Raw genomic sequence first — 22,462 nt, 5'->3', positions numbered from 1 at the left:
CTATGGTAATGGTGTAGACTTGTGGGCAGTGGGTTTTGGGGGGATATGGGGGGCTCAGCACACAAGGGAAGGGTGCTATGCACCTGGGAGCTCTTTCACTGTTTTTTGTTAATTTGTAAATGTGCCCCCTAGGGTGCCCGGTTGGTGTCCTGGCATATGAGAGGGACCAGTGCACTATGAATCCTGGCCCCTCCCACGACCCAATGCCTTGGAGTTGTTCGTTTTTGAGCTGGGCGCCTTCATTTTCCATTATCGCTGAAAAACGAACCTGTCCAGCTCAAACTCGCACAAATCCGATGCATTTGGCTGGCACAAACCGTATTATCAGAAAAAAGATGGGCCGCCATTTTTTTCGAAAATACGGTTTGTCCCGCCCCTTCACGTGCCCGTTCTCAGAGATAGAAGCCCATGGAGATGGGCGTTCGCGTTCGATTATGCCCCTCCACGTGAGTTAAAGAATTTACATTAATACTTATCTAACAAAGTGGAAGTCCAAGATATAAAAAGAGACTTTGATTACGGAAATGGCTTCTCTATGAAAATTAGATAATTTGGTAATGAAAAATAGTTATTTTTCTTGTAAAAATTGGAATTTCTGGAGAACCAATTAAGGGAAATAACTTGATAATGATAAATTTACCTATAATATCCTATATATCAGCTACTGAATTCTTGAAGAAATATTTATCTGATACTTTGCTAATACCTTCTGATAGCCACCTTTTGGTGACTAAAATTATATTTCCTTTAAAATCTTCTTTCAGAGAAAAGAGATGTGTTTAACTGACATTTTGGAAAATTCAGAAGTTATAGATAGAGTTATATTATTAGTGAATTTCGTCTTTGATTAGATAGGAACAACGTTTTGAAATGGTATTTCTGATACATGGTTGACAGTTTTTTGGGTTCAAAGATGAATATATTTCCTGACCCATCAAGGGAATCGCAGACTGGGAGGTGTGAAGTCTTGGCTTTTCAGCCAGTAATCATTGCCCCAGGTGGGACCTTCCTAGCACGATTCTCTTGTAAGTGTTTTATTTTCCTTATTACTTATTTGTTTGAACCTAAGAAATTATAGAGTTTGTGGAAACAGATGAAGAATCCTCTGCAGCAACTTCCTTCAGTTACCACTGTACCGGCTGCAATAACTGATTAACCTTCCTCCCTCAGAAAATGTGAAGTGTAAGATTAACCATTTTGAGTTTTTCTTATTTTCTTTAAGATTGTTTTCCTGATCTTGGATCTTCCAATTGTGGACAATTATGTAAATATATATTTCTGTATTTCCTTACATTTATGTGATAAATGTCAATGTAATTAAGTAAAATGATAAATAAAATTAAAAAAAGAAAGAAACTGAACTGCACAGAACCAGGTAATCCACTGTTCTGTTTCCTTATGGGCTTGTCCAGCACCGGTCTCCGACGCCACCACATTGCCTGCCATGTTCTGTCTTCCCCTCACATCCTGTATGCTCCTTTTAGTGAAATTGAGCATGCTCAGTTTCACTAAAAGGAGCATGCCAGACATGAGGGGAAGACAGAGCACGGCAGGCAATGCGGCAGTGCCAGAGACCAGCGCTGGAGAATGTTTCAGTTGGTGGGGGTTGGGGACCCCTGCCAGCCAAGGTATTTGTTGCGGCAGTGGGTGGGGAGTGGAAGAGTGGCGAGGTAGCGGGGGCGGCAGTAGTGCAGCAGACCAAAATGTGCCCCCCCACCTCAGGCTCTGGCCCCCTCCCACCGTGAGGTCTGGCTACACCCCTGGTATGACGAAAGCACTTAGAAAGACTGAGCATTATTTGATCCATTGAAGAAACCTCCAGTGAAATGGGTCCCGTTGGGGTCATGGTTTCAAGATCATGTATAAACATTGTTTCAAAATAAAATATTTTTTGATTGCCCAGATTATGAGGATACACATTTGAAAATGTTTTTGCACTGAGTATTAAGGTTTTTTTTTGGCCAATTAGTTTGTTGTCTGGTGGCTATAATAAGAAGGTTCAGTGAAGACAGATAAAGGTTGCCACAGTCTGCTGAGGTCTTTTCCTCCAGAGTTTTTAATCAGTATATTGGTTTTGCAAGAAGGTTTTTCACGCTGATATGTTTGTATTTATAAAATAGCCACAAATTAGGCACACATTTGCCTCCCAACCTTGGTGACCTGTTATAAAATTACCACCCAGAAAAGGACGTATGTGAGTAGTATATATGTTTGCATTTATTAGTGCTGTAAGAAATTCATGCAAGTAATGTTTATTAACAAAAATGAAACTAGCTGGCAGTAAAATTTTACAGCCTGACACTGGAGATACTAAAAATGTTTAGGGCTTTAAACTGAGCATACTTTATTAAATGGTAATAATTCTAGTGTCTGAAATTTATATTGCATTAGCTATAACATTTCAAAAATTGACAATAGAGTGTCATCTACTTGCAGTCTTATTGTCATTTCTTATAAATGATCTAATACAACCCTATGTATAAATAAAAAAAGCTAAGGATCCCTTTTACTAAACCATGTTAAATGCTAATATGTGCTTAACATGGGGAAACAGGGTTACCACAAAACATGTTAAAGTGTTTTGTGGTAATCTGCTTGTCAGCATGTGCTAATCATGCACTATTTAAAAAGAAAATTCAGGAGGGGGCATGATATGAGTGGAGAATGGGTGTGAAAGCATTATCCAAGTATCATGTTCATATTAGCACACACTAACCCCTGGATTCTATATATGGCACCCAATGTTGAATGCTCAACTTTGGGAATGTTTCCAATATGTTTCCCAGAATTCACCTCTCTCACCCATATTATTTTATCTAATGATGATCCCCCTTGCTCATGCCATACACAAGCAAAATCTCAGTCCTTAATCCTTTTCTATATGTGGATGATGTCACAATTTACATACCTTTCAACTCTAACCCAACAGAAATCACTGTTGCAATAAAGACTAGTTAAAGCATAATGGATGCCTGGGCAAAGACATTCAAACTCAAACTCAACAAGGAAAAAACTCACTGCCTTATTCTGTCATCCCACCACAAAACAAACCTCCCTACAACCATAATAACGGAACATACTCTCCCAATATTGGACAAACTGAAGATCCTTGGAATTACCATTGACACCAACTTAACCCTGGAGAACCAAGCTGCTGCCACCACAAAGAAAATGTTCCATGCAATGTGGAAACTCAAACGGATCAAACAGTTCTTCCCAAGGGAAACTTTCTGTAACATAATTCAAACAATGGTATTATCACATGTTGACTACTGCAACGCTGTATATGCGGGATGCAAAGAACAGATCTTAAGGAAACTCCAGACCACGTAGAACACGGCAGCTAGGCTTATTTTCAGAAAAACAAGATTCGAAAGCGCTAAACCCCTACGCGAAATACCTACCAATCAAGGAATGAATAGCCGTCAAACTTTGCACTCTGGTCCACAAAATAATCCATGGCCCCAACCTACATGACCAAACTTATTGACTAGAAACACCATCGAATCAATGAGAACGTTTCTAAATCTGCACTACCCAAACTGTAAAGGACTGAAATACAAATCAACATATGCATCCAGCTTTCCCTACATTTGCACCCAGCTCTGGAATGCATTACCTAGAAAAATTAGAACTGTGAACACCCATCTAAAATTACATAAAGACTTCAAGACTCACCTCTTCTGGAAAGCCTACCCAGCAGACCCGAACTAATTCATGAATAATGTATCACATCTATCAAACTAAGAAATGAACAATACTCACTCCTATCCACATAATCCTATTACTTCAAACTGCAAGAATCATACCACTCCAGTTATAATTAAATGTACTTCTACTCTGTATTCTACTCTATATTGCTCACTAGAAGCTGTAGTCCCATCCCCGGAGACTTATCAGCCTCACTGGGATTGCTTCTCTCTATATGCTACTATATATTCATCCCAGAGTCGTATTCTCTTTTCCGGAACCTTATCAGCCTCCTTGCACCTACTTTTACTCTATATTCCACTCTGTATATATTTCCGGAGTTGGTACTCTCCTCTCCAGAACCTGTAAGCCACATTGAGCCTACTGCTATGCGGGAAAATATGGGATACAAATGTAATAAATAAAAATAAATAAAATAAATATGTGCTCACAAATAAATTGGATAGTGATCTCTAAACCATCAATAACTGAGTGCTAAAAAACAAATTTTGATGTTAACTGGCATTCATTAAAATCCACATGCGCATCTGGATGCACACTATTCTATAAAGCATGGCATCTCACTTCCATGGCATGCATCTGAAAAGGGGTCATGGCCATGTGTATGTTGGGGGCATTCCAAAAAGTTGGAATTACAGACTAACCGCATTTAATTTGGGTAATGACATTTACACCAGGTTTTAGCAGGCATAAGTTCAGTGATGAAACATTAGGCACAGGATCAACATCAAGCATCTTCTGTATAGGTGCACACCTTTTAGAGAATAGTGCTTAGTGAATTTTTCCAGTACCTGAGTTTTGACACCATTTATTGAATTCCCTCCTAAGCAGATAATACTGATTTAACATGGGAGTACTTAGCACTTCCTAAATAGAAGATGGTGAGTGCTTCCATGTTAATATTTTTGCAGGTCTTGCATACTAATGGAGAAATTAGTGCAGTACCTACAAAAAGAAAATATTCTATTTTAGGGACACACTAGAAATGCATTTTGTGCATGAGAAAGCCCAGCTTTAAAATGTGCTAAGCCCATTTCTTAGCACATCTTAGTAAAAGTGCTTCTAAATGTGGTGTTCTAAAAAGCTATTTACTTTGAAATTCATCTTTATGCTTTTGTTATTCAGAAGTTACAGGATTAAGATTACAAATTAAGGGACCCTTTTACTACACCACATGAGCATCTATCAGGCTTATTTTCGAAAGGGATTGCCGGCGATCTTCCGACACAAATCGGGAGCTCACCAGCGATCTCCTGATCCCGGCCAAATCGGTATTATCGAAAGCTGATTTTGGCCGGCTTCAACTGTTGTTTTGTTGCAGTGCAGGCCAACCTTCAAGGGGGCGTGTTGGTAGGGTAGCGAAGGCGGGATGGGGCGGGATGGGGGCGTGGGTATGAGATGGCCGGCTTCGCCTTATAATGGAAAAAAAGAGGCCGGCTGGAATGAGCATTTCGCCGGCCGGACTTGGTCCATTTATTTTTAGGATCAAGTCTGGAAAAAGTGCCCCAACTGACCAGATGACCACCGGAGGGAAGCGGGGATCACCTCCTCTTACTCCCCCAGTGGTCACCAACCCCCTCCCACCAAAAAACAAACAAAAAAAAAAACTTTTTTTTGCCAGCCTGTATGCCAGCCTGAAATGTCATACCCAGCTCCTTGACAGCAGTATGCAGGTCCCTGGAGCAGTTTTTAGTGGGTGCAGTGCACTTCAGGCAGATGGACCCAGGCCCAACCCCCCCTACCTGTTACACTTGTGGTGGTTAATGTAAAGCCCTCCAAAAACCCCCAAAACCCACTGTACCCACATGTAGGTGCCTCCTTTCACCCCTTAGGGCTATGGTAATGGTGTAGAGTTGTGGCGAGTGGGTTTTGGGGGGGGGGGGGGGTTGGGGGCTAAGCACACAAAGTAAGGGTGCTATGCACCTGGAAGCTATTTTTTAAAATTTTTGTAAGTGCCCCCTAGGGTGCCCGGTTAGTATCCTGGCATGTCGGGGGACCAGTGCACTACAAATGCTGGCTCCTCCCACGCCCAAATGCCTTGCATTTCACCGGGTTTGAGATGGCCAGGACCGGTTTCCATTATGCCTGAAAACCGAAGCCGGCCATCTCATATAAACCCGGCAATCCGCCGGCGATTATGTTGTAAACCTGGTGAGCGATTTGGCTGGCGCCAAGCGTATTTCGAAAATACGCTTGGCGCCAGCCCCAAAGATGGCCGGCTATCGATTTGGCCAGCGCCGTTCGATTATGCCCCTCTATGTGTGCCCAATGTGAGCCAAAATGGAGTTACCGCACGGCTACCATGTGGCCCTTGAAGTAATTTCATTTTTGGTGCTCATCCACTACATGTGCCCCCCAAAATATTTTTTATTTTCTGGCGCACATCAGCTACGCGCGCCTGGTTACCACGTGAGACTTTACCGCTAGGTCAATAGCTGGTGGTAAGGTGTCAGACCACCTAGGAATGCTAAAAAATCATCCCGCACATTCCTTAGTCTTCACTTCCCAAACTGTAAAAGTCTTAAATACAAACTAACGCATGCGTCAACCTTTTCCTACCTGAGCACACAATTCTGGAATGTGCTGCCGCGCAATTTAAAAACGATCTATGAACTAGCTAACTTCCGAATTCTGCTGAAGACTCATCTCTTCAACAAGGCATACAACAATGATCAACAAATATGAACTCCTGTACACATATCCAGAACTACCTCCACTATATCTACCTGCCAAAATATTGACATGTTTTCTCATCATCACGCTACCCAAGATCATCTTGCTATTACTAAATATATATTTTCTTATATAATTCTTATATATTTCTTATATTTCTATTACTATGTTTGCTGAAAAATACTATCATGTTCTATCATTATCATGTTACCCCAAATCCTTCTGTTATTACTAAACTAGTAAAAGAGGCTCGTTTCTGAGCAAATGAAATGGGCGCTAGCAAGGTTTTTGTCGCCAACACCCCCCCTCCCTGCCCAACCCCTTTCTTGTTCTGCCATTGCTCCGCCCTCAACGTCATGACGTTTGACGCGAGGGCGGGGCCTGGAGCGATTTCGCAACCCCTCCCCGCCTCCCTCCCTGTGAACCCCTTCGTTGTTCTGCCATCAAGGTTTTTGTCAGCAACACCCTCCCTGCCTCCCTCCCTCCCTGCCTGCCAACCCCTTCATTGTTCTGCCATTGCTCCGCCCTTGAGGGCGGGGCCCGGAGCGATTTTGGTGGCTTCACCACCACGAACCTTCGAACCTTTTTGAAGGAAGTCAGGGCTTGGCTTCACTGACGTCACTGTCTTCAGAACGTTGAGGGTGAGTTTTATATATATACTGTAGATGTATACTTTCTCATGCATTGTCACTACTCATGATGTATTGTAAGCCACATTGAGTCTGCAATGAGGTGGGATAACGTGAGATACAAATGCAACAAATAAATAAATAAATAAAATGAACGCGCGGCAATTTTGATTTTGCCGCACGCCCATTTTTGGCAAAAATAAAAGAAGGGCTTTTTTACAGGCATGCTGAAAAACGGATTGGTGCATGCTCAAACCCCGCGCCTATACTACCGCAAGCCATTTTTCAGCGCACCTTAGTAAAAGGACCCTTAATAAAGGTTAGCCTCACTTCTCAGTCTGTTAGACTGCTGCCTGAAAGTACTATGAAAGTTGAATATAGAGACAGAATTGTGATATGCTAGTTAATAAGTTTTCAAGCACAGAGATGCCTTATAAAGTCAACAATACTCACATTAAATGATTTAGCATGAAGATTTTGTCCAATTTCTACAGGCCTTTATCTTTATGGAAAGATTTGACATGAAACTCTCATATGTGCACTGTTCCTCTCCTCATTAGTTATGGAACTGTGTTCGCCTTCATGTCTGACTCTGACACTGCAACAATGAGAGAGAACCTACATATAATTTCAAAATGTGTCTCCTAACAACTAAGATTACTGATACTCTAGAGGTAGGAAGATATGACTGTGATTCACCTTTCTACTAGACTTGGCATGTCGTATTTAGTCTTTATCTCCAGATTATTACATTATTTAAACAAAAAGGTTACTGATTTATCTATGAATGCTACTTGTTCAGTTCATTTGCAGTGGTGTGACAGTTCATGAATTCCATGTATTAGTTGAGTATAGGCCAGGAGAGGCTGGCATAATACCTTTATATCAAATTTATTAGGTTCCTTAGCAATGGGCTGTTTTGAATGTTTGTACACATTTGTCAAGTGAAAATGGAAATTCAACAAAAATAAGCCATAAGTCATAACAATGGCGGGGGGGGGGGGGGGGGGGATAAGAATACTGAAAGCAGTCCATGGGTCTCATTTTTCAAACAGGAAACCATCCAAAAGTGGCACAAAGTGGCAGATTGATGTTTTCCTTGCAAAAACATCTAAATCACAATTTTTGAAGCCCATTTTTAAGACGTTTTTCTATGCAGTTCATCTACAGTGCATCCAAATCACAAGGGGACATGTCAAGGGAGTATTGGGGGTGGGATTTGGGCATTTCCACAACTTGGACATTTTCTGCCATAATCAAACAAAGTAAAAATGTCCAGGGCTAAAAATTGAATGTTTTGGTCTGGACGTGTTTCAATCATGACAAAGACCTCCTCCCACCCCACAAAGATGTGAGCACAAAACATCGAAAAATATAATGAAAAGATAAACATTTTTCAGTTTCAAAAATGACCAATGACCATGTTCACCACTTGATTTTTAGACATTTTCAGCAAAATGTCCAAATTTTGATTTAGACGTCATATAGAAGATGGAGTCAACTCGGTGGTGAATTGGGCAGCACAGCGCTGGAGACATTGACAAGGATGAGTGGAGTGTCAGATAAGTGTTGAGGGGCTGCGACACCTGAGCTATATGATTGAATTTTGGCATTCTGTGTCCGCTTTATATGCACAGTTTGTCACTGGGACTCTTTAATATACACTCAAATACCTCTAATTTGTGGAGTATTTTTAGGCAAAATGATGGTACACCTAACCCATGCCTTATAGCTGTGTATGCAGGCTGGCTGGAAGGTATTACTTAAACCTTTTTCCTACACTTTGAGGTGTGGGTGGGAGTGTTTGTGTGTCTACGTGGCATCGGGTGCATTGGCAAAATAGTGGTATAATTGCAGCCATGGAGGCTACGTGTTTGGATATTCATATTACATTTTAACTGCCAGGCCCTCGACCATTCTTCTATCTTTTGGAGATCCCTTCTCATAATTTCTACTCCCTCCAGGGTATCTACTCTATTGGCTTTCTTCGTGTCAGCCGCAAAAAGGCAAACATTTCCTTCCAACCCTTCAGCAATATCTCTCACAAATATATTAAACAAAATGGGCCCCAACACCGACCCCTGAGGAACCCCCCTGCTAACCATCCTTTCCTCCGGCAGGATTCCATTTATTACCACCCTCTGCCACCTGTCAGTCAACCAATTTTCTATTCAGTTCACCACTTTTGGTGAACAAAGATATCTGCTTAATACACAAAGACATCTGTTTAATACTTTGCCACTCTAGAGTTTTCAGCCTCAAGTGAGATCTACAGGGATGGATAGAGATTCCTTATCCTGGCGATGTGAACCTTTCTGCTGGAATAAAGTAGCAAAGATTGTGGAAAAATTGAAGGATCAGTGCATAGTTGAATGAACAATGCTCTGATCCCAGCAACAGTCTACAGGCTCCTTTTTTCTCTTTTCATTAGCCTACAGTTTATAAGCAGGGACTAGCACTTTTCAAATGCCAGAAAGCATACTTATAGTGCATATTTTGTGACATATATATTATTTTAAGGTCATTCATTCAGATACTTACAAACAAATAGATGTTTCTTATTATTTAAAATTTAAGAGAATGTCATAGTTACATTTATGATTACATATTGACATTCAGAACAAATAATTCACTAGAGTACCAGCAGAAACTACTCAACTATGTCTTTTTCATTCTGTATAGATTCATAGGTCACAAAATTGTGGTTTCATACATAACCTTTCTGTTGATATAAGTAAGGCATGGTTATCACTCCTGCCAAATTATTCCTCTGAGGCTTTTGTCTTCTCTTTTCACAGCCTGCAGTTTCAATATTCATTTTTTTATTTCAACCCATTAACTTCTCCTTTTTAGACCTAGCAGTTTCCTTTTGCTCTTTGATACTTTCAGCTGAATCAGAAACAAAGCTGAGATCTGCTACTATAAGCTTTCATTAGCAACTATCCAAGGATATTTTTCCTTTATTTTATTTTCCTTCCCTCAAAACATCTAGGGGTCGATGTAATAAGTTGCTCTATATTTTAGCACTAACAATACAAAAACCCTAAGGGAGAGACAAAACAAATGAATCAACAAAAATTCAATCCCAACAATGTAAAAGCTCGGCGGTACTATCCTAACAACAGTAGTAGAATACTAATAACTAGTAAACCTGAAAATTCTAAATTCTAGTGTGTCTGTGTAGTGTGTAGTCACTGTAGGGTAAAGGTTGTGTATGGTTTTGTGGTACACAAGTGTCCAAAAAAACACACCATGTAAAATAGACGCCCTGACGTCAGGCATGAGTTATTGAATAGCATGTGAAAATGACGTAGATGCATACCTACATAATCTCTGAGCGCCAACAAAATACTATTTAAGCTGGCACAGTGCTTGGTGTATTCTTGCCTAGATTGTCCCAATATGTGGATTGTGTGGATCTCTGTTGGTCTGCTGTTGCAAGTTCCTAGGTAAAGGTAGATGTGTTCCAGAAATATCCTGTGTTTCTTCTATGTCACAGATTAACGGTGTAATAGTACTGTATTGCTCCAATGAGATGCTAGGTAGATATTTAGGCTGCTAGACACTAGCTTATTCTGGGCAAGCTAATGGGTTGTCTATACTTTTGGGAATGTATTCTTCTGAAGATCACTCTATGGAGGTGTTAACTCTGTATATATATATGTATTAAACTTGATTCTTTTCTGTACTCTTACAGTTCCTATTGGTCCTGTGTGTAGAAAGCTGAAATAGCCGCGTTCCACACTTCCAAGGTATGTATACACCGCCAAAGAACATGTCCACGAAGATAAGTTGTGATGTTTGCTGATGTGTGCCACAAAGGTGAAAAGCTTAATTTGAGATCCATCAAGTGTGCTGTTGTACCTGTCTAGTCTCGACAGAGAGGTAGTTTCTCTGCTAATGAAGTGATTTCTACCATGCAGCTGAGGGTTATGGGGTGTATTCTGGTTAATTAGGAATGTTTAAGTACTGATAAGCCATAGGCAGTGTCTTAGCCCACCTGCCTTGGAAAGTTTCTGTGCAAGTTGTGATTTTCTGTGCTTCTAAATAAGTGTTGGTGTGGGTTGCTGCCCCAAATTTCCCAACCAGTTTTGTAAACTATGTTAGGTTTTCTAATAGTGGAATGAATGCTTTGAAACGCTTGAGATTTAACTGTAAAGTACAACTAGATAGGTGCCTGGGCCCATAAAATGGTACACCTGTTCATAAGTTTCTACTCTGTTGTAGAGATGTATGTGTCTGCATTGATGTAGATGTGTCCGAGGGCTGCTAAGGATTTTCATGGGTGAGAAACATCACACTGCTATCTTGAAGTGAGTCATGTTCTGGTTGTCTGGTGTGGCTTGTACTACCTGTCCACTGGTACAAAACAAGCTGGAGATTTAGGGTGCAGAATAGATCATCTTACTTCACCAGTGTTCTTTGGTTACAATGGGAGTGGTCTGCTAGCGTGCTATATACTATAAGGGGTTGCATTGTGTATATCTCAGGCCTCCTGGGTTTATAGAGTGTATATGTGTGTCTAATCTCTGTTATCTTTTTCTGTCATCCCCCTGAATATGGTTAGACATATCAGTATAGTAATCTTGGCTTTCTAGGTTGAGGTTACTGGGATATAAGGGGCTTCACCTTATAGCAACATTCATTGTTATACTAAACAGGTCACCTAGAAACTGCTCATTCCAGATCAGCATGAAGACAGTGTTGGGGCAGTTTGCAGTTGAGGACAGATGGTAGGTATGCACAGGTCAACTATAACATCCTGTTATGTAGGAGCAGTTGTAATTGATCTCACACTGGAGGCTGGTTCACCTCTGTGCTCTTTGCTATCCTGCTCTGTGCCAGTGTCTCCTTCTTGACAAATGAGCACCAGACCCAACTACTTAGAAAGCATGGCTCCCAGCTAGCAGCTTGTTTCAAACCCCTTAGTGGTAAAAATGATCAGGTGCCCTTTGGAGAGAGCAGAGTAGTGCCCTTAGCAGGTGTTTGAGGCACTTCAGCATCTACAGTCACAATAGATAGTAGTTTAGAAGATTTAGCTATATGGTTAGGCCGTACTTTTCAAGGCCTTTTTTCCATTTAATGAGAATGGAATATGTGAACTCCAAAGTGAATAGTTGCTCCCCTTTGTTCAAGGTGCCCAGAAACACTACACAGCACCCTAACAATGACCTCTATAGCCTTTGTTGGCAAAGAATGCTAATAAGCCACACCTTGTAGGACAGAATGAGTTGGTTCAATTAGGAATTACTGGTCTGGCTACCTAAGTCTCTACTCCAGCTAATAGGTACCCCTTGTATCACCAAGCCAACATCAGTTAACATGGATTTTAAGTTGTACACAAAGAGGGAATAGAATCAGGCAGGAAAGACTCCTGACTTATTGCAGCCACTGTTTGCTTGTTCTCACTTGCTTGTTTATGAATTTGTCTAGCAGGCTGAGAGTTTCATGGTAGGAGGGGATCAACTATGCTGGGTCACAGTACCTGACTGCTTTTTCTGCTGGCTTCCTTTGCTTCAAGTAGCATATATGCACTAGGTAACTTCTTGAACCTATGGGTGTGGTATGCTGGCACACCTCCTTCTGCTGCTGTTGCCTTCTGTAGTTCACCTCTGTGCTCTACTTCATTGGAAGTGCACTTTTCCATTAGCAAATATCAAGTACAGTGGACCCTAATCTTGCCCTGGTGCATCTCCAGTTAGTCATGATTTCCGGATATGGAAGACTTATAAGTTAGATTTGTATGCAGTGGCTCCATGGAATGCAAATGTAACTGATGACTATTCATGTTGGAAATCCTGACAACCCAACAGACTGAGTATTTCCTAGGGCAGGTTGGGGAACCTTGGGTCTAGTAGAATATCATTAATTTCCAGTTAGGGGAAATTGTTGTGCATTTGTTAAAGTTTTAATTTGTGTAAATTTCAATGATCTGGCCAGAGAGAAGATAGAGATCTCTGCTGGTTGAGAAACACAAATCCCAGTAGCCATCTTTGAAGGATTTTGAAGAGGTGGTCAGAACTCAGATGTATTTGGTGACCATGAAGATAAGGCATGCGATTCTCTCAGACATATTCATTGCAGGTATCAATAAAAAATGACCTCCTCGATGTGTCCCTAGGCCAGAGTTGAGAACTTCTGGCCTCGGGCTTTATAGGTACTTCTGTTAGAAGTGCTGGGCTTAGTGTTTGCCCTATAGGCTTTGCCAGGTCACTTTTACTGATTTGTCCTTTCATATGCCAGGTAAAATGGCCTTTCACATGTGTGGATGTGGTCAGCTTATTTACAATCTTTGCTATCTCCCACTGAGTAGGGCCTTTAAGTATGTTCTTGGTCTTAACCTCTAGGATAACTAACAGTGTGGCTCATTGTGGTTAGGGCTCAGGCAAATAGCCCTGACTCAGTATATGATAAATCATTTGGTACCTTTGGGAACAGATATACAGGTATTTTTAGCCAATAGGGTTTTAGCAGTGAAGTTGGGAATGAGCTTAAAGAAGAGTCCCTAACCTGGGTATGGTATAGGACCGCAGTGAAGGGGATAGGATATAGGTCAATGTGCAGCTACATTCCTGTCTGTGTATATCATAATAACTGTCTATGTTAAGGATTGTAAGCCTACCAACAGAAAAAACAAAATTGTGTATCCTTTAATCTCTGGTAAATAGATACAAACTTCTCTCACATAAACCAGGAAAACTATTGCCAACAAGTGGTCTGTTTCTTCATAAATTATTTTGTTGATTTTCTCTTTAAGGAGCACCCTCAGATATTCCCACTATAAATAACGCCCAGACAATCTCTGTGGCTTAGTGGTGTAGCACTTCATTCATCGGATTGCTCCTATTTATCTTTTGAAAACATTATATCCCAGAACAAGTGCTAGCAGACTGGTGCAACAAATTTCTATTTTTTTTTCTTTTGTTTGTTTTTTTAAATATGTATATGTGTGCCCAACCAGTCTTAAATTCCTTATTTCACTAATATTTCAACATACTTAATATCTTAACATACTTAAACATGCTTAAACCTCCCTTCTGTGACATCACTGAGGAAAACCTTCCCGCCTCAGGTAGTTCTTCAGCTTTGGGTGTGTGTGACAAAGAAAAAGAGAGCACGGCGAGGGTGAAGATCTCTTTTTCTTTGTCACACACACCCGAAGCTGAAGAACTACCCGAGGCGGGAAGGTTTTCCTCAGTGACATCACAGAAGGGAGGACCCAGAATGTAGCCATTGAACAGGCGCCTTTAAAAGCCATACGAGTGGAATATTTGAATGACTGCAGTTGGTGTCTTGATTACTTGATGAGAACGAACCTGCCTTAACCCTAGTCCCTGAGGAAAGAAGAGTGAAACCCGCAGCGTCGGGCATCTTCAGGGGAAGGCATTGGATTAAATGCGACTTTTAGTCATGAAGAGAAAAGCGGATGATTTACCTTAATAATGCAGTCGGGCACAACTCAGATACATGACCCAGATAAGTGATTAGTTATATTTAGTAGCAGTTACTTTGCATGTTTAAGTATGTTGAGACATTAATGAAATAAGGAATTTAAGACTGGTTGGGCACACATATACATATATAAAAAACAAAAGAAAAAAAAATAGAAATTTGTTGCACCAGTCTGCTAGCACTTGTTCTGGGATATAATGTTTTCAAAAGATAAATAGGAGCAATCCGATGAATGAAGTGCTACACCACTAAGCCACAGAGATTGTCTTGGCGTTATTCATAGTGGGAATATCTGAGGGTGCTCCTTAAAGAGAAAATCAACAAAATAATTTATGAAGAAACAGACCACTTGTTGGCAATAGTTTTCCTGGTTTATGTGAGAGAAGGATTGTAAGCCTGGCAGCATGTATGGTGAAGATGGACATTGTGTGGAAGAAAAACCTGGATTCCAAAACACTTATCAAAATGTAATTTAAGCATAACACAATACCCAAAATATAAAAAGTGCAACTATTTACAAACTAAAAACTCATGGTGGTGGTGGGGGGGATGACAGAGGAGGAGCAGATGGGGAAGGTGGAGGGATAGAATAGCCTTCCCCAGTGGAGCTAGCCCACCCTGTGAGGGCTCTGGCAAGGCCCATCAGACTGTACACAAGGGCAAATGTCAGGTTGGCCAAGGTAACTGTCATTTTCCCTAGTGTCAGCTGCATCTTGGTTTGCTGCTCAGTCAGCACCCTCTGTCCCTGCCATAAACTTCAAATTTTCTCCAGCAGGGAAACCAAAGTGACCTCTTCTAGGGCAGTCTGAGATGGTGCACCACTGGGACCTGACTCTGAAGAGGTTGGCAGGCAAAATGTGGAGAGCTTGGAGGTGTTGAAGGCAGGGATGTAGGGGGACAAGTGGGATGAGCAGAGGGTCCTGAGGAGAAATAGCTGCTGAGCTAGGGGGAATGGTGAAAATAGGGATGGGAGGGAATAGCAAGGGGGGGAAAGGGGAAAGTCCATCTGGGGGGAAGGCAGGTGTCTGGCTAGCTCCTCATCAGCCTCCACTTCAGCTGCCTCAAGGTCACCCTCCTTCTCAGCTGCCTTGCTCTGGGTGGGGGTATTGGTGGCAGCTGTCTATCCTTGGGTGGTGGTTGGGCCTGGCTCGCTCTGGTTGGTGGTGATGATGGTGGTGGTGGCAGTGGTGGTAGCTAGGGTTACCATTTTTTTTAGATAAAAAGAGGACACAAAATATCACCCTGCCCCTTGTCACCTTGACCCCCAAGAAAGACAGATTCCCTTTATCTTTCCACATGCATATCCCCTCCCTAATCTTTTTTCCCAGCCTCCTTCCAGCCTGGGTGGTGGTCCTGGACAATTTCAATACATCCACTGCTTTTATTTGATAAATATGAACTGAGTGACCCTGATCCAGTAGGTTTTGAGCCCTTTCTATAATTCTCTATTCACTTTGGGATAAAAACCATTTTGCATGCTTGGTTGCAACCTTATCCGCCTTCCCTGCAATGCTGGCAAACCTATATAATAGAAGAACTGCATATGGACTGGCTTGGAATGCATGATAATAATAGTGTGAAAGGGCAAAACTTTATAGCAATGTGGGAGTCTTTTTGAATGATATTACCACACTCTGCACATAGTAAGATCCTGAACTGTTAGGATTTGTTTTTTGTCTTCTTTGGTAGATTCTTTATTCATATGAGGTCTATCTCACTAATGTTGGACTGTTTTGGGTGTACAAATGGGAAGACTGGGAATGATGTATTGTAGTGGTTTCTAAGAAGCATTATTGACATATTTTATACTGTTGTCTGTTTCTAATAAAAAATATTGAAACATAAAATTGTTCCTTGAAGATCAGCACACAGAAATTGTGGAGAAGGCCATAACAATGCAACAAAATGTAAGGAAATGGACATTGCCATAGAACAAAGAATCAAATTTCAAAGAAGAATGCAACAAAAGATGATGGTCTTACATTGCCAGAAGAAATCAAAAGCACTATGTTTGAATGCCTTGATCATTTTCACCAAGAACTGGAGACTCGTTCTAAAGCAATGGATCAACTAATGTCAGTGTTTCATTCTCACTGATTTTTGGCAGAAGAAAAACTTCTGAAGTTTTTATCAAATATAGTTGAAATGTATGATGCTTTTTCTGATGAAGTTATTTTAGTGGAATTTTTTAAACTATGGAGATATTTAAAAGGTGCTGGAATCAATCCCAAAGAAACTAAGGGGGTCTTTTACCAAAGCTTAGCTCGAGTTATCTGCAGCAGGGCCCATAGGAATAAAATGGGACCTGCTGCAGATAACTTGAGCTAAGCTTTAGTAAAAGCTCCTGTAAAGGGCTCTTTTACTAAAGCATGCCAAAAAATGGCCTGCACTGGTGTAGGCATGTGTTTTGGATGCGCAGAGGTTCATTTTTCAGTGCACCTGCAAAAAAAAAAGACCTTTTTTTTGGGGGGGGGGGGGGGGGGGGAATGGTCAAAAATGGATATGCAGCAAAATTAAAACCAGCGTGTGCTCATTTTGGCCTGAGACCTTACCACCACTTTGTGGTAAGGTCTGATGCATTAACCAGGCAGTAATCGTCAGTGTGCGTACACTGCTGTTTACCACCGGGTAAGCGTCATATCGTAGAAAATTTCTACCGCGTGTTTTGGAGGCACATCAAAAATGGAAATACCGCCCGGGGCATGCGGTAGCCTGGCAGTAGTACATGTTGGATGCACATAAGTGCCTACGCACCTTAGAGAAAGGGCCCCTAAGTACTGCAATTTCTAGAATTAATTGTGATATGGGATTTTTATGAATCTGTGCCAAATGTTTCCTTATGTTTAAGACTTTTCCTATTTGTATATTTTTTGCTTCATGTGAAATAAACTTTTCAAAATGAAAATTAATAAGAAGTATTCTTCAATCAACTATGAGTAAAGATTCACAAATCTGGCTATACTGTCCATTGGCACCATTTTTGAATTCAGCACCAAAAGAAGCACTTAGTCCCCTAATGAAGTCTTGTGAAGAGTGAAACAGAGAGCCCCACTGGGTATAGCATCAGCTTAGTGACTTCATATACATTTAATTGTTGTATATCATGGTGCAGCCTTTGAAAATATGCATAATGCTAGAAAACATAAAAATTGAAGAAGGTATTGAGTGAGGATAGAAGATTGATTAAATTAAAAATATGGAGGTTTTTTGACCAATGATAATATCGGAGTCTATGATGTGTTGACACTAAGATTTGATATTTGCTACCGAGCTGAGACTTTTGAAGTCTTTTTCTTCCATTAATTAAATGAATGTTTTTTGGAATTTATCATTCACATTGAATTGATAGTTGTATTAATTTTACTGTTCAGCTCTGGATGTTGCTGATACAAAGATATTTGCTGAAGTAGTGTCTAAAATTTTTTTATACTGTCCATTGAACATGAATATGCAAAGAAAATCAATTTTGATGAAGTCATTGACAAATTCCCAGAAGCTAAGGTTCGAACACAGAAACTGTAATGTTTTTATTCATTACTGTGACAGACCAATATGTAGGTATGGGTTTTGCCCCCCTTTTTCAAAAAAATACAGTGGGGGAAATAAGTATTTGATCCCTTGCTGATTTTGTAAGTTTGCCCACTGACAAAGACATGAGCAGCCCATAATTGAAGGGTAGGTTATTGGTAACAGTGAGAGATAGCACATCACAAATTAAATCCGGAAAATCACATTGTGGAAAGTATATGAATTTATTTGCATTCTGCAGAGGGAAATAAGTATTTAATCCCTCTGGCAAACAAGACCTAATACTTGGTGGCAAAACCCTTGTTGGCAAGCACAGCGGTCAGACGTCTTCTGTAGTTGATGATGAGGTTTGCACACATGTCAGGAGGAATTTTGGTCCACTCCTCTTTGCAGATCATCACTAAATCATTAAGAGTTCTGGGCTGTCGCTTGGCAACTCGCAGCTTCAGCTCCCTCCACAAGTTTTCAATGGGATTAAGGTCTGGTGACTGGCTAGGCCACTCCATGACCCTAATGTGCTTCTTCCTGAGCCACTCCTTTGTTGCCTTGGCTGTATGTTTTGGGTCATTGTCGTGCTGGAAGACCCAGCCACGACCCATTTTTAAGGCCCTGGCGGAGGGAAGGAGGTTGTCACTCAGAATTGTACGGTACATGGCCCCATCCATTCTCCCATTGATGCGGTGAAGTAGTCCTGTGCCCTTAGCAGAGAAACACCCCCAAAACATAACATTTCCACCTCCATGCTTGACAGTGGGGACGGTGTTCTTTGGGTCATAGGCAGCATTTCTCTTCCTCCAAACACGGCGAGTTGAGTTCATGCCAAAGAGCTCAATTTTTGTCTCATCTGACCACAGCACCTTCTCCCAATCACTCTCGGCATCATCCAGGTGTTCACTGGCAAACTTCAGACGGGCCGTCACATGTGCCTTCCGGAGCAGGGGGACCTTGCGGGCACTGCAGGATTGCAATCCGTTATGTCGTAATGTGTTACCAATGGTTTTCGTGGTGACAGTGGTCCCAGCTGCCTTGAGATCATTGACAAGTTCCCCCCTTGTAGTTGTAGGCTGATTTCTAACCTTCCTCATGATCAAGGATACCCCACGAGGTGAGATTTTGCGTGGAGCCCCAGATCTTTGTCGATTGACAGTCATTTTGTACTTCTTCCATTTTCTTACTATGGCACCAACAGTTGTCTCCTTCTCGCCCAGCGTCTTACTGATGGTTTTGTAGCCCATTCCAGCCTTGTGCAGGTGTATGATCTTGTCCCTGACATCCTTAGACAGCTCCTTGCTCTTGGCCATTTTGTAGAGGTTAGAGTCTGACTGATTCACTGAGTCTGTGGACAGGTGTCTTTCATACAGGTGACCATTGCCGACAGCTGTCTGTCATGCAGGTAACGAGTTGATTTGGAGCATCTACCTGGTCTGTAGGGGCCAGATCTCTTACTGGTTGGTGGGGGATCAAATACTTATTTCCCTCTGCAGAATGCAAATAAATTCATATACTTTCCACAATGTGATTTTCCGGATTTAATTTGTGATGTGCTATCTCTCACTGTTACCAATAACCTACCCTTCAATTATGGGCTGCTCATGTCTTTGTCAGTGGGCAAACTTACAAAATCAGCAAGGGATCAAATACTTATTTCCCCCACTGTACATTAATGTAATTAAAGTATTAATCCATTACTTTTCCCTTTTTTGTACTGTAATATTTATTTTATATTTTTACTGGTATGATGATCATATATAAAAGGTTCAATAAAAGAAAATGTTCACTGTCAGTGTTTCTTTTCTGACCATTTGTCCAATTTCATGATAACTAAAAATAATTTTTTTCATATAGAAGGGACTGTTAAAAAATGATTGGATCCGGGTGTCAAATATGCTAGGTTTGTCACTGCCATCATCAAACAGGGATAAATATGCCCCCATATATTACTACTACTAACTAGCATTTCTAAAGCGCTACTAGGGTTACGCAGCGCTGTACAATTTAAACATAGAAGGACGGTCCCTGCTCAAAGAGCTTACAATCTAAAAGACAAGAGAACAATCTAAAGACAAGTGAACAATCTAGAGGATGAGTGAACAGTTAATCTGATAGAGTGGATAGATTGGGGCATTCTATCTATCTCGAGCGGTTAGGCGCCGAAGGCAGCATAGAAGAGGTGAGTTTTAAGCAGAGATTTGAAGATGGGTAGGGAGGGGGCATGGCGTATGGGTAAAGGAAGATTGTTCCAGGCATAGGGTGAAGCAAGGCAGAATGAGCGGAGCCTGGAGTTGGCAGTGGTGGAGAAGGGTACTGAGAGAAGGGCTTTGTCCTGTGAGCGGAGGTTACGGGCGGGAACATAGGGGGAGATGAGGGTGGAGAGATAGTGAGGAGCCGCAGACTGAGTGCACTTGTAGGTAAGGAGGAGGAGCTTGAATTGTATGCGATATCTGATTGGAAGTCAATGAAGTGATTTGAGGAGAGGGGTGATATGAGTATATCGGTTTTGGCGGAATATAAGACGTGCAGCAGCGTACTGAACTGATTGAAGGGGGAATAGATGGCTGAGTGGGAGGCCGGTGAGGAGTAAGTTGCAGTAATCAAGGCGAGAGGTAATGAGAGCGTGGACGAGAGTTCTGGTGGTGTGCTCAGAGAGGAAAGGGCGAATTTTACTGATGTTGAAGAGGAAGAAGCGACAGGTCTTGGCAGTCTGTTGGATATGCGCAGAGAAGGAGAGGGAGGAGTCGAAGATGACTCCGAGGTTGCGGGCAGATGGGACGGGGAGGATGAGGGTGTTATCAACAGAGATAGAGAGTGGAGGAAGAGGAGAAGTGGGTTTGGGAGGAAAGATGAGGAGCTCGGTCTTGGACATGTTCAGCTTCAGGTGGCGGTTGGACATCCATGCCGCGATGTCGGATAAACAGGCCGATATCTTGGCCTGGGTCACCGCGGTGATGTCAGGTGTGGAGAGGTATAGCTGAGTGTCATCAGCATAAAGATGATACTGGAAACCATGAGACGAGATCAGCGAGCCCAGGGAAGAGGTGTAGATTGAGAAGAGAAGGGGTCCAAGGACAGATCCCTGGGGAACTCCAACAGATAGTGGGATGGGAGTGGAGGAAGATCCATGGGAGTGTACCCTGAAGGTGCGGTGGGAGAGATAAGAGGAGAACCAGGAGAGGACAGGGCCTTGGAATCCAAAAGAGGATAGCGTGGCAAGAAGTAAATCATGGTTGACAGTGTCAAACGCGGCGGAAAGATCGAGGAGGATGAGGATGGAGTAATGACCTCTGGATTTGGCCAGGAGCAGGTCATTGCAAACTTTAGAGAGTGCTGTTTCTGTCGAGTGCAGAGGGCGAAAACCGGATTAAAGTGGATCGAGGATGTCATGAGAGGAGAGAAAATCAAGGCAGCGGCTGTGAACGGCGCGCTCAAGTAATTTGGAAAGGAAGGGTAAAAGAGAGATGGGGCGGTAGTTAGAGGGGCAGGTAGGGTCAAGTGAAGGTTTTTTTTAGGAGAGGTGTGACAACAGCGTGTTTGAAGGTGTCAGGGACAGTTGCCGTGGAGAGAGAGAGGTTGAGGATGCGACAGATGGCGGGGGTGACAGTATGGGAGATAGTGTTGAGTAGGTTGGTGGGGATGGGATCAGAGGAACAGGTGGTGCATTTCGAGGAGGAAAGAAGGCGGGAAGTTTCATCCTCGGTGATCTCAGGAAAGGAGGAGAAGGAGACCTGGGTAGGTTGGTTGAGGGAGAGGGTTAAAGGGTGAAGGGGAGGTGGAGGTTTGGTCGTGAACTCAAAGTTGATCTTTTGCACTTTGTCGCGGAAGTAGTCGGCCAGTGATTGAGGAGAGAGAGAAGGGGGAGTAGGAGCGGGGGGCACTTTTAGGAGGGAGTTAAGGGTGGTGAAGAGACGACGAGGGTTGGAGCTGAGAGAATTGGTCAATTGGGTGTAGTAGTCCTGTTTTGCACGGAATAGGGAGGAGTGGAGGGAGGATAGCATGAATTTGTAGTGGAGGAAGTCTGAAAGGGTACGAGATTTCCTCCAGAGGCGCTCAGCGGATCGGGTGCAGGAGCGAAGGTAACGGATGCAAGGAGTCAGCCAGGGCTGGGGATTGGTGCGCTTTGTGGGACGGGAGATGGATGGCGCGAGGGTGTCCAAAGCAGAGGAGAGAGCGGTATTGTAAGCGGAGACCGCTATGTCGACAGTTACGAGGGACGTGATGGAGGGGAGGAGATTAGAGATAGTAGATGATAGGGTGGAGGGGTCAATAGCCTGGAGGTTCCTGGAGGTGGTGGTTAAAGTTGGACGGGGTGGAGGGGGGGGGGTGAAGAAGTGTGAATGTGATCAGGTGATGGTCGGAGAGAGGAAGAGCTGAGACGTGGAAATTGGAGGGTGAGCCGGAGGAGGAGAGGACGAGGTCAAGACAATGTCCGTCACGGTGAGTAGGGGTGGTGGAGCACAGCTGGAGGTTGAAGG

This window comes from Microcaecilia unicolor, chromosome 2 (assembly GCF_901765095.1).
Source record: "Microcaecilia unicolor chromosome 2, aMicUni1.1, whole genome shotgun sequence".
Classification (NCBI taxonomy): domain Eukaryota; kingdom Metazoa; phylum Chordata; class Amphibia; order Gymnophiona; family Siphonopidae; genus Microcaecilia; species Microcaecilia unicolor.
This window is presented reverse-complemented; position numbering follows the sequence as displayed.